At 40.1% G+C, this 12,875-nt stretch overlaps 1 protein-coding gene across 2 annotated transcripts in view; it reads left to right on the plus strand.

Annotated features, from left to right (window-relative positions):
* The window catches only part of LOC147328528 (endonuclease V-like), a 70,570-nt gene extending 69,767 nt beyond the window's left edge, over positions 1 to 803 (plus strand). For both annotated transcript variants that reach the window (XM_086296966.1, XM_086296962.1), the window contains one exon: positions 496 to 803. The gene's annotated coding sequence lies outside the window, so the exon portion shown is untranslated. The remainder of the gene's footprint in view (positions 1 to 495) is intronic.
* The last annotated feature ends 12,072 nt before the right edge of the window (positions 804 to 12,875 follow it).

Below are 12,875 nucleotides of genomic sequence, written 5' to 3' on the forward strand. Positions count from 1 at the left end.
GTTAGGTTGATAAATCGATTAATGCCGATATATATAAAATCTACACATAATAAAGTGCTAATATTTTCTGCATGTCACATTTTACTACTAATATTTATAAAGCCGGAGCTGTAGGAGAAACCAACATGTGACCAAAATCTCTACTCCTCTGCAGCGCAAAAGAGCAATGTTATGCAGTCTTCCAGCATAATGAATACCTCTCACATCCCACTTAGTATGAGTGCTTTTAAGTTTGAGGTTAATTTTCAGTTAAACTTCTAGGAGTGATTCTGAAATGCTTAATAGGCAAAAGCTCAAGTGTTTTTTTAGCAGTCTGAGGTGACACTGAATGCTAAATGACTTTCATTTTAATGTGACCATCAGTTACGCTGACTTAAACGGCTTTTAAGATTGTTCTTTTTTGGTCTTTAATACTGTTGACTCAGTGAAATGGAGTTTGTATTACGTGTCATTGGTTAAATGGTTTGCTCTTTGTCTTTCTTTCTCTTGTGCCAGGTTGCAAATGATGCAGAGAAGGATGTCAGAGATAAAAGCCAGCAAGTACAGAAGACACCTTAGAAGTCCATCAGTGTGTGTGTGTGAGTGTGTGTGTGTGTGTGGTAATTTTTAAAAGCAAAGCTGTTTTACTCTCTGCCAAAAAGACACTGTCAGATTAACTGTATCTTTTTATGTACTTGCCCCATATTTTAATTGGATATGGGTCAGCGTGGCTCTTTTTATGCACTGTTCTCATTACATTTTTGGGTCACTCCGTTTTTTACTCTGGGAACCTTGTAAATAAATCATAAATGTCCTTGATCTGCCGCAGAGTGCTTGTCAGCTGTTAATATGTGTATAATATTCATGTTGAATTATGTGGTGAGCTACAACGGCTGCATGTGGTAACCGCACACAAACATCACTTTGGCCATATCCTGTACGTGTTGTCGCTGAGTGTCTCTCTTTAAATGAGTTGGACTTGGCAACCTGCACCGCTGTGCCAGCCTGGTCCCAGCGAGGCAAGCGGAAAAGGGCAGGGGGGGAAGGGGGCTGACTCTGCAGGGATGTGGCCAGGAATAGAAGTGGTCAGATGGGGCAGTATTGATCAGCAGGAGGGGTCGGAGGATCAGCTGATGAAAACCGCAGACTGGACAGAGTGAAGTATGTATCTTATAACACTGGACAAATACTATACTGTAGATACACAGTGAACAGACTGCGATATCATATCCTTGATGACTGATTGCAAACTAATAATGTTTGCTCTCATTGATATTGCTTAAAAATTGCTGCAGTGATTGCTGATGAGATCAGGGATCTCAGGGAATTCGAAAGCCTCATCTATAAAAAAAATACATTGAAATTGCATTCTGGTCGTGAACAGAGAAACTAGGAGGTCTGAAAGGTGTTTTGCTACTAAGAGGTTTCTGTACATGTAAACACCCAACCTGCTGCTTATCCAGGTTTGAGTTTCAGCCATCTCTTCCAAATTAACCGGGGCTTTCCCAAACCAACTGAGAGACACAATCTCTCCAGCAAGTCCTGGGTCTGCTCTAGGGCCACGTTGTACTAGGACATGCCTAAAACACTCTGCCTCTGGTGTCTCACAGGCTAACCAACCCTTTATATGACTCATTATTCAACTCAAAGTCCCTAATGAATACAACTGAAGCTGTGCTGGAGGAAGCAATTGAACATCTTGTGAACTGGAGTGTCTGACAGAAGTTCCCAGCACACCCTAACTAAATGCTTGGGTACAGGGGATCTAGTTGATAGCTCAGCTGCTCAACCAGCAATTAAACCCATCAGGTAGATGTCTGCTTAGGAAGTAGATTAATATTCTGTTAAACATCTATAGAAATTTCAACCAAAGTTCAGCCTGAACTTTACAAAAATGATGGTTTGAGGCACCTGAGCATTACCTTTCACACATAAATTCCTACTTGTGCCTCTCACCTGGTCATATTTTAATGTGTGACTACAGTCTTCTATAAATTGTGTGAAGGTAAGGCTTTAGCGGTATAAATGCTACTGGATGTTTTCTTCTTTTGGATTCTGTCTTCAGTAAACTGTTGGTACTGGATCATTCAGCTTCACTGGTCAGGGAGGAGCTGACACTCAGAGAGACAATCTGACAGTTTCTTCTGCAGTTCTTTGTTTGCTTCACAGTTTTCCCATCTGCAATCACTCATCTTCTCCTCCGTCTCCCCTCTCGGTCGCTGTGTTTCAGAGGCACTGAGCAGGCGGGCATCTTTGCTTTTTCGTTATTTAGCGCCCGAGGACTCTGACAGAGGACAGTGATCCTGCAGTCCTGTTCTGACAGCTCTGCTATTGTTCTCTCTGCAGCATTTCTGTCTTCTCCATTTTCCCTGTTGTTTTTAAAGAAACAAGTTGTTTGACTGAACATAAACTATGACCTTTTTGGCTTGTTTTTATTTTAATCTTTGTATAGTTCTCATATTGGCCTCTTCTCCAGAGTTACATATCTTGCTGCATATGAGTTTCTGACTCCACTTAGTTTTTAAGTTCAGTCTTAACCATTATTTGATATCCCGTACGTCACCAACATGATGTCACACACTGCTTTTTAACTACAGATTTTGCTTGCCTTCATGCAGGAAGCCTTAAAGACATAAAGCACTTGGGTGACCTTTAATTTCCTGCTTTTAAATTAAGATTAAACTAAAGTTATTGAACTTGGCCCTAAAAATCTTAGAAATGTGGTATCTAGCTAGATGCTTACTCTGAATGGCATTACTCTGGATTCGAGTAACGCTGGGAGGAATCTGTATTTTTGGTTCCTGGGGTATTTTAAAGTAGAATGTTACGCCACAATCGGCCTAGTCTGCTGGGAGCTTCCTGTTGAAAGGGAGTTTTTCCTTTCCACTGTTGCCAAGGGGGTGTCTGATCGTTGGGGTGTTCTCTGGTTTTCTTATTGTAGGACATTTACCTTACAACATAAAGCACCTTGATGCAACTGTTGTTTTCATTTAGTGCTGCATAAATAAAATTGTATGGCATTTTTTGAAGCAACATTTTATCAAATGTCAAAGAAAAAATAGACTTTATTCATATGGTTCTATGGTTACAATGTACATATATGCAGTGGCTTGCAAAAGTATTCGGCCCCCTTGAACTTTTCCACATTTTGTCACATTACAGCCACAAACATGAATCAATTTTATTGGAATTCCACGTGAAAGACCAACACAAAGTGGTGTACACGTGAGAAGTGGAACGAAAATCATACATGATTCCAAACATTTTTTACAAATAAATAACTGCAAAGTGGGGTCTGTGTAATTATTCAGGCCCCTGAGTCAATACTTTGTAGAACCACCTCGCAGCTGCAATTACAGCTGCCAGTCTTTTAGGGTCTGTCTCTACCAGCTTTGCACATCTACAGACTGAAATCTTTGCCCATTCTTCTTTGCAAAACAGCTCCAGCTCAGTCAGATTAGATGGACAGCGTTTGTGAACAGCAGTTTTCAGATCTTGCCACAGATTCTCGATTGGATTTAGACACCAGACAGGTCAGAGATAAAGTTATTGAGAAATTTAAAACAGGCTTAGACTACAAAAAGATTTCCCAAGCCTTGAACATCCCACAGAGCACTGTTCAAGCCATCATTCAGAAATGGAAGGAGTATGGCACAACTGTAAACCTACTAAGACAAGGCCGTCCACCTAAACTCACAGGCCGAACAACGAGAGCGCTGATCAGAAATGCAGCCAAGAGGCCCATGGTGACTCTGGACGAGCTGCAGAGATCTACAGCTCAGGTGGGGGAATCTGTCCACAGGACAACTATTAGTCGTGCACTGCACAAAGTTGGCCTTTATGGAAGAGTGGCAAGAAGAAAGCCATTGTTAACAGAAAACCATAAGAAGTCCTGTTTGCAGTTTGCCACAAGCCATGTGGGGACACAGCAAACATGTGGAAGAAGCTGCTCTGGTCAGATGAGACCAAAATGGAACTTTTTGGCCAAAATGCAAAACGCTGCACATCACTCTGAACACACCATCCCCACTGTCAAATATGGTGGTGGCAGCATCATGCTCTGGGGGTGCTTCTCTTCAGCAGGGACAGGAAGCTGGTCAGAGTTGATGGGAAGATGGATGGAGCCAAATACAGGGCAATCTTGGGTCTAAATCCAATCGAGAATCTGTGGCAAGATCTGAAAACTGCTGTTCACAAACGCTGTCCATCTAATCTGACTGAGCTGGAGCTGTTTTGCAAAGAAGAATGGGCAAAGATTTCAGTCTCTAGATTTGCAAAGCTGGTAGAGACAGACCCTGAAAGACTGGCAGCTGTAATTGCAGCAAAAGGTGGTTCTACAAAGTATTGACTCAGGGGGCTGAATAATTACACAGACCCCACTTTGCAGTTATTTATTTGTAAAAAATGTTTGGAATCATGTGTGATTTTCCTTCCACTTCTCACGTGTGCACCACTTTGTGTTGGTCTTTCACGTGGAATTCCAATAAAATTGATTCATGTTTGTGGCTGTAATGTGACAAAATGTGGGAAAGTTCACGGGGGCCAAATACTTTTGCAAGCCACTGTACATACCTGACATACATACCTGCTATTCAGTGCTAAACAGACTAATAAAGTACAAACTTTTCACAAAAAGCACAAAACTGGATGTACTACACAGACAGCCATATTATTATTTATATAATTAAATTGAAAATGTTCTGAAAAGCAGCTCAAACACAGCAGAGAGGAGCAGAGGAGCAGACAATGAACACTAAAATGTGTTGGCACACTTCTCAGTTAAACGAAATCAACCCTTCCTGAAGCCTTATGTGTCCAAATTATATGCCTAGCATTAGCAAGTAAATCTGTTTCTCTGATATATTGTGTTAACCAATAATTTTTCTTTGACTGACCATCTTGGCCATCATGAGTGAAGATTTAAGAGGTCACCTGCATTTTTGCTAAAACACACCTACATTATTAAACATACTTTGATGTTTAGGTATTTTTCATTAAAAGCATTTTTTTTAGAAATACATAGTCATCAGGACAGACACACTACAACCAGGATTTTACAGAACATGATGCATTACTGTGTGTTTAACATGGGAATCTACGGGATTTGACCCTCTTTTTTGCACCCAGCCTCAAGTGGCCATTAGAGGAACTGGAGGTTTTAGCACATCCACACTGGTTTAATTTTTCAACCACTGAGGTCAGGAGAAAATACAGACGATAAAGCAATGGACAGTAATCATCAGTGGAGAGAGCAGTTCCTCTCTTTTTCAAGCCTACACAGCAAAAGGAGGAACTGTCTTTAAAAGCCTGGAACAAGAATAAAAGGAAGTGCTAAAGAGTCAAACTGTTGAAGGCACGACCAGGATAAATGAGTGCAGGCTTTGCTGCAGCATTTCAGCAGAACTGCAGCAAAGCCAAACAAAAATGAGATGGAGGTGAAGGCTGTGGTTTTCTGAAAGAGAAAAGTTCAGCTCTCCTTTGTGTGGAGTCATCAGAGATAGAAAGTGAGTGTCTGCGGTGAAGTCTGCAGCAGGCTGACAAATTTCTTTACAGCTGTGAAGAAAATAAAATCCACCAGAATGTGAAATACAGAAGGTATGTTGTATTTAATGACATTTCTTTTTCACAGATATTTATTTCAATGACTAAATGGTTTTTTTTAGCATTTCCTAGAACAATCTCTAATAAAATACCATACATGCAGCTAGTTATAACAACAAATCAACAGAGAGAGGTAACATCCTTCAAAAAGTCTTATATAACAGTGCCGCAGATGCAGAATGGCCTTTTGTTGTCAAGATGGAGGCCGTGTCTGACTGTTTGTGTCTTTATTTAAACTTTAAAACTGCCAGAAGGACTGAAACTTGTCTTTGTTTCTACCTTTTGTTTTTGTAACGAGCTTTTAATAAATGCCTCTGTCATGTGTTTCATTTTTCATAGAAATAGCCTTGTTTGTGAAATCATTAGAAAGATTTCTAAATAATTCTCTCTCAATGAAACAAATCATGGATTCACACACTGGCAATTTTGGAAATATTGTGATTCAAATTCAAATTCAAATTCAAATTTTATTTGTCACACACACACAACCATACACAGTATGACATGGGGGTGAAATGCTTGTAGCTGTACAATGCCCGACCATTAAATGACAGAAGAAAAGTTTTACAATATTTACAATTTACTACAAAAATTTACAAATTAACTTAGGAATTTACAGTAAAGAATGTGATAACAAAGTATTGGGATAGCACGGGAAAAATTGTGCACATGGAAGTAATTTGAAAGGCACCAAATGAAGATGTAAACATATTTTGGAAATTTCTGGTGAAATTACAGGCTGCGTGTTTATCTTATTTAAATTAGGTGACTGGTTTATAAAGGATTTTGCTAAAATTCAGTCTAATACATGTAATCTGGTTATTCTTGTTGATCAGGCTGCTCTTCACAAATGAATCACTTGTAGGTCAATCAGTGCTCGTATGACAAAAGGCTGCTGGGTGCCACCAGTGGGTGAGATTTTCTAGTTTTTCATTTCATGTTCATGTTGGTGACGAAACATGTGGTTGGTGTGCACCTCTTTGCCTCAAGCCTCCTGCTTTAATCTAGCCACTATTGGCCAATTTGAACACCAGCACAAGTGTATCAACAGACATTTTATACATCTGATCATCAGCGACTGAAATCCGAGTCTCACACAGTCACCTCTGTGTAGTACAAGGCTTAACATCCAGACCTTTTATCATGTGTAGATGAATAAGACTCCCTTGTTTTTCTTTGTTTCACTGAGAGGTATTCCTTGATATGCTGGTGTCTGTGTAAGCATCACACTGTCACTGATACTTTGTGCAGAATCACAGAAATGGGAAACAACAATTTTTGTGATCCAAAACAATATTTAATTCCTTCAGATGAACGACTTCCAGCAGAAAGAAGAGATGAATTGCTTCCAGTCACTTTTATCCCGAAGGTTTCACCCAGCTGATTTCTCACTACTCGGTTTAACCATCAAACAGTGTTTCATGTGGTCCCCAGCTCTTCAAGAGCTGGAAGTCTACAGCCATTAAATATTAACTGTCTGTGTCTCCCTCCTGGAGCAGCTACTGTATACCTGCACCTTGTGGTGCTTTTCAGCTGGATGGAGATAAAAGAGGTCAAGACAGAAATCATATACAGAGCTGCACAAAAGACGGACATAAAGAACACACCCCCTGCGCCTTCCTGGTTGAGGGAAACACCGTGTGTTCAAGCAGATGAGAATCTGTCTGCATTAGAGTGAAGTGCAGGAATTCTTTACTGGAAACTAAAGAGCTCTATCTACATTTGTCCAGCTCTGTGTCCTCTCTGTGCCGGCCTCTCACCTCTGCAGAACCTCTGTTAACCTCTTTAAGTGTAATGTGAGGGTTCAATCTGTGCGTCAAAGAAAAATATCCTCAAAGTTGTCAAGGACAATCCAAAATCAGAAATCAATGTGCTGAAATTATGTCTAATTTCCAGAAGAGGAGAGAGATCCTTTCTTAACTGTCATGGCCCTGGATATCCCAGTGGATTCTCCTGTTTTCTCTCCCCCGTTTGAGTGAGCCCACGATCAACACCACACACACTCAACTGATCCTGAGTCTATTCACCTGTTGCTCATCACCCACCTGCAACAGATGAACAATCACAGCCCTTTTTAAGGCACAAATGGACAGCCATTCATCGCTGGAACGTTGACCTACATCGTCAGTGAAACCCTGGCTCCTCTCTAGTTGACGTCTCGTGCTTTTCCCTGCAGCTTCCCTCAGTGACTGTTCGTTTTCCTTGCGTGCAGGTGGTTGTCCCGTTCGTTGTGTCCCTGGAGTGTGGTGAGAGAGAGAGTTTCCCCCTCCAACCGTGAGCGTGTACGTGGATGTTGAGGATTGGATGTTTGGACTCGCTATAACCTGGATCTTCCCCCAGATTAACCCTGTTCATCTGTGTGCCCTGTGGTTACCTCTTGTCTGTAAATAAACATTCTAAACGTCTCCAGCGAGCACCGCCTCTGAGTCTGCGTACCTCCATCTGATGTGACATTAACAGATATAAATCCCAACACTAGCTTGGATATCAAAATACTAAAATGCATCACTTGTCACAACATATCATGAGTCTTTTGAGCATTTTCTAATCCAACGCCGCATCAACACATTAACATTTTTCCAGCTACCTCCAATTACATGAATGTTTATATCTACTACAGGATATAAACATATGTAAGGGAAGCAGTATCCTTGTAATGAATCTGCACCAAGTGGCAACCAGTGAGGTTGAACAATGAAGCCAACTCCTAAATACCAGAGCCTCCAGTTTCTCTAATGGTCACTGTGGTATCATCCACTGGTTTGTTAAGTCCTATCTGACTTCCAGGACTAAAAAAAATATCAGAAAATTACAAAAACTACCACAAAAAGTGTCCTCAGCTTCAGTCACTGAAGAGAGGCCTACTGGCAGCAGAGCAGCTGGTTTGCAAAGGAAAATAAAATTGCAATGTTAGAAAAATGTCAAGAGGTTAAACACACAATACAGGCTGAGCGTAACAAATCAGCAGTAACAGGAAAACAGGGTACAGTAGTTCAGTTTTAAAAGCACTGCATGAATGTTTGTGCACAGGAAAAGAACTTTATTTATAAAGTTTAGCCTGTTTGAAACCAGAAAGGTCAACAACAGAGTATAACACTCATTTAGAGTCGGGGGAATCTGATTTAGATCTGCAAAGACAGTTGTAGTTTTTATGCCGTCAGTTGCACTTACTGGTGGTGTTTAACACTCTGAGAGCAAGTAAATAATAAATATAAAAATATAGTTCAAACAGACACTTGGTCTACATGAAAATTTGAGATAAGACCCAGAAGTATAAAGACTTAACACACCATTAGACCTTAAATCCTCCTATAGTCCGTCCACTCGAGGTCCGAGGGATCTTCAAGGAACGGTGGTGATATTTTCAAGAAAACTGATGAGTACGCTGTGATGTACCCCAGTAAACATCCGGGAAACTAAGGTTAACCCAGAACTTACACGGTTAAGCCCAAATCTGGTTTTTCTAAAAAGTTTTATTACAGTTTAATACAGAAGTTAAATGTATTGCTGTATCAAATATTTTAAATGAGGATGTGAGAAGGTTTCAGCTTTAGTGAGTGATTTTGTCTGTTTGTCTGTAAACTGTAACCAGTTTGAAGGTTTCTGTGTCAGTGTGATTCACCACTACAGTACATGGAGCCACTTTGCTTGCATTAGCTGGTAACTTAGTACTCAACCTTTTCATCTAAAAATGGTCACTATCGGCTCCAAAAAACCCCAAAACAAACCAACAAAAACAAGATGCTGATATCCCGAATGCCTTTTAAGATGATCATGTTGCAAAACCTGCACAACTTAACACTATTAATGAATGTAAAAATTTTTATTAATCCTTTATTTATCCAGGTAAAAAATCTCATTTCCAAGAGATACCTGGCATCATGGCAACAAAAGTCACATACCACATAGGTATATAACATTTAAAACAAGCACATTTCTGACATATTGTATTTTCCACTCTCTGTTTTTTTACTTTGTTTTCAGCCCCATCAACTCAGAAGAGAAACTTCCGACTCCTTCTGCTTTACTCCCTCTATCTTTGATGCTTATTGGGGCGACTGTGGTGCAGGAGGTTGGGAAGTGCATCTGTAACCGGAAGGTCGCCGGTTCGATCCCCTGGCTCTCTGTCCTGGTCATTGTGTCCTTGGGCAAGGCACTTCACCTACCGCCTACTGGTGATGGCCAGAGGGGCCGATGGCGCGATATGGCAGCCTCGCTTCTGTCAGTCTGCCCCAGGGCAGCCGTGGCTACAACTGTAGCTGCCTCCACCAGTGTGTGAATGTGAGAGTGAATGAATAATGGAATTGTAAAGCGCTTCGAGGGTCTCGAAAAAGCGCTATATAAATGCAATCCATTATTATTGTGTTGTGTTTACACTGTGTGTTTGTTCATAGCTGCCTGGTTTGGCTGTAGAGGTTTCAGTTGTGAAAGTGGATCTGAAAAGTAAATTTGTGAACTGTAGAGCTCTTCTCTGCTTTGTCTACCAGCAGAAAAAGAACACGCTTAACCACCCATGTCTCAGCACCACTCAGTCTCTTCATTATGTGAGCATGGTCAATACTAGGATTCTGACATATTACAGTTTGATTCAAATGATTTTTGTCCAGGTTTAATATTTAAAAACCTCCCTTCAGTTATATTATTCCTCCCTTACTTGATGCATTACTTTTTAATACGATAACGCTTGACTCATTTCTCCAAATTGTAACACTCAGCTATCAAAAACCTTTTCGCTGCCAAGGCCAGTAGAAGACAAACTTTGTTGTGTAACAGCTGTATTGGAAACGGAGAGAAAACAAGTCCTGTTTGCAAGAGTGACAAAGTCTGCATAATGAGACTGTAGGTGAGTTATGGTGGCCTAAATTACAAGAGTGTCAACCAGTGGACCACATTTCACATTGTGTATTTAGGAGGTTTGTGTTTTCCATTTAGTTTGTTTGTTTTCACTCACTTTTCAGTTTATGTACTAACATACTGCTGGGTTACGAGTACAGACAAAAAAATCCCATTGTTAGGAAAAAGATGAATGGTTTAGGTTCAAATAAATAATGTTTTTATACATGGAGGCTTATTTGCTTGTTTTTCTGTGTGAAGGTCAGTCTGAGACAATTAAGTGGAATCGCAAGAGATTTCCAGACATTCCTTTGGGATTTGGGTACAACACAAGACCAGAAGAAGGATTTTTAATGAGTCTTTGAGCTACCTGCATGTAGCTAACAGGAGAAACAGACACAGGATTCAAGCTGTCTTTGGGTCAGCAGTGAAGTCATTGATGAGGGAGACTTGGAAAAGCTAGCTGGCCTTATGTTCAGCTGCCTCTAGTCATATGAAGATGCACAGCATCAAAAACATTTCATTTAGATTGCTACATAAGCAGAAACTTATGTTCATTTTTATGATTCTATCCTCTTTGATTTTAATCTAAATTCAATCCATGTGTTACTAATAAATGTTTCTAAATGTGTGATGCTGCTTGGGAGCATTCATTCATTACAGTATGTTGCTGTGAAGAAGATGCTGACAGTTGTTTGGGGTAAAGTTGCAGCACAACATTAATATTAGACTCTGGGCCTTTGACTGAAGACATGTTTTTTAGGGTTGTTTCTCAGGACCTCTTCCTGTGATGGCCTTAGACCATCAGATTCCCTCAAACAGTTTTCATCCAAAAGCAGATGTTCTTTGCAAATACGTATGTTTGCTTATGTCACTCAAGACTGGGGATAAAACTGAGTTATGGAGACTCCATGATTGATTTTCATCATTATAAGTAGATTTAACATGACTTTATTAAATAATGTGCTTTGTGCTACCATAGGATGAACTAAAATCATAAAGAAGCTAGCATCAAATTACTGTAAGGCCATTGTGGTTTTATATTATAGAGCATAGTGCTTTTGGTTGTGCATAAAGTATTACCAGAAGTGGGTTTACTTAAATTATGTGATGCACTTGGGTCCCGAAATAGTTGATTGCATTTTGGTGTCCAAACTCAGATCAACCAAACCTGTGTTTAATGAAATTAAAGGATATAAAACATTTTTATTTTTTATTTTTTTCATTTCAGCAAATCCCATAAAAAAGCTTCCAACATCAGCTGCTCTGCTGCCAGTGGACCTGTCTATGGTGACATGCAGATGCACCCTGCTGTTCATGTAAGCTGCTCATCACTAGACTGATAAACCCTGAGTTAACTTATACACTTAATAAAAACCTTGCCGATGTTAGGGTAAATGAAGTCAGCCAAAGAAAAAATATGCTGGATATGGTGAACTTGCTTTGTAGTACAGGCCTCTGTTCAGTGACCTTAAACTGGTGACACTGACCAGCTAGTGTTCCACAGTGGCAATGGTTGTTTTGTTTTGCCCACCACCATGCTGATGTTTAAAGTAAAATGTGACAGTTTTTGGATGAGAAGGGTTTATTAATCAGTTACCGGTAGCTAGCACGCTACTACAAACTACATCCATAAACTATATTAGTGCAATGAACAAACAAATACTGTATACGTGCTAAATAAAGTGAAATTACAGACTAATAAAGTGCTAGAATTTCACTCACCATACAGGTGCACAGACTTCTGGGATAGTCTGTATACAAATAGTAAGGTATATTATTAAACTGCATAGTATTAACAGTATGGATTTTCAATACCAGAACAAACATTCACCCCATTCTCACTCCTGACTAGTAACAGAGTAATATTTGGTCAGGACCTGTTGCACATTGAAAAAGCATTAGCCAAACCCTGCGTTAAATCTGGCATTTTTCACCATGCAGTGAGGTCTGACAGACTTTAACACACGCCCTTCATCTTCTAAACTGGAAAGCAGGAGGTTTTCTTCTTTCTTCATCAGAATATTACCCTAAAGGATACAGGCTTAACATTAAAATATGACAAGGTGAGGTTCCAGGTAATGTGTTAGGCTGGGATGAGTTGAGAGTGACAAAGTGTTTGTTATACTGCAGGAGATTTTTTATTCCACCTTCGTGTCAACTCAAAGAAGTGGTTCTCAAACTGTGGGCACAAAGCCACTGCAGGTCAAGCAAAGAGTATGAAGTGAAACTAACGTGCTACTTTTTTCTAACTGAGCACTCTAATCCACATAATCTGTTCACACTGCATTCAAACTATCCTGCACACACTTGCACAGATGCATTTTGGGTTTCAGTATCTTTCCCAAGCACACTGATGTGCAGACTCACAGGATCTGAGGACTGACCTACCAAACAATAAATAATTACACCCAAAGAGTTTGAGAACCAGCTGTTCCAAGACATCACCTTTATCCTACGGT

The sequence above is a fragment of the Aulonocara sp. 'chitande type north' Nkhata Bay genome, linkage group LG6, assembly GCF_057382095.1.
Source record: "Aulonocara sp. 'chitande type north' Nkhata Bay isolate Kocher_YH1m ecotype deep benthic linkage group LG6, A_spYH_male_GT1.1, whole genome shotgun sequence".
NCBI lineage: Eukaryota > Metazoa > Chordata > Actinopteri > Cichliformes > Cichlidae > Aulonocara > Aulonocara sp. 'chitande type north' Nkhata Bay.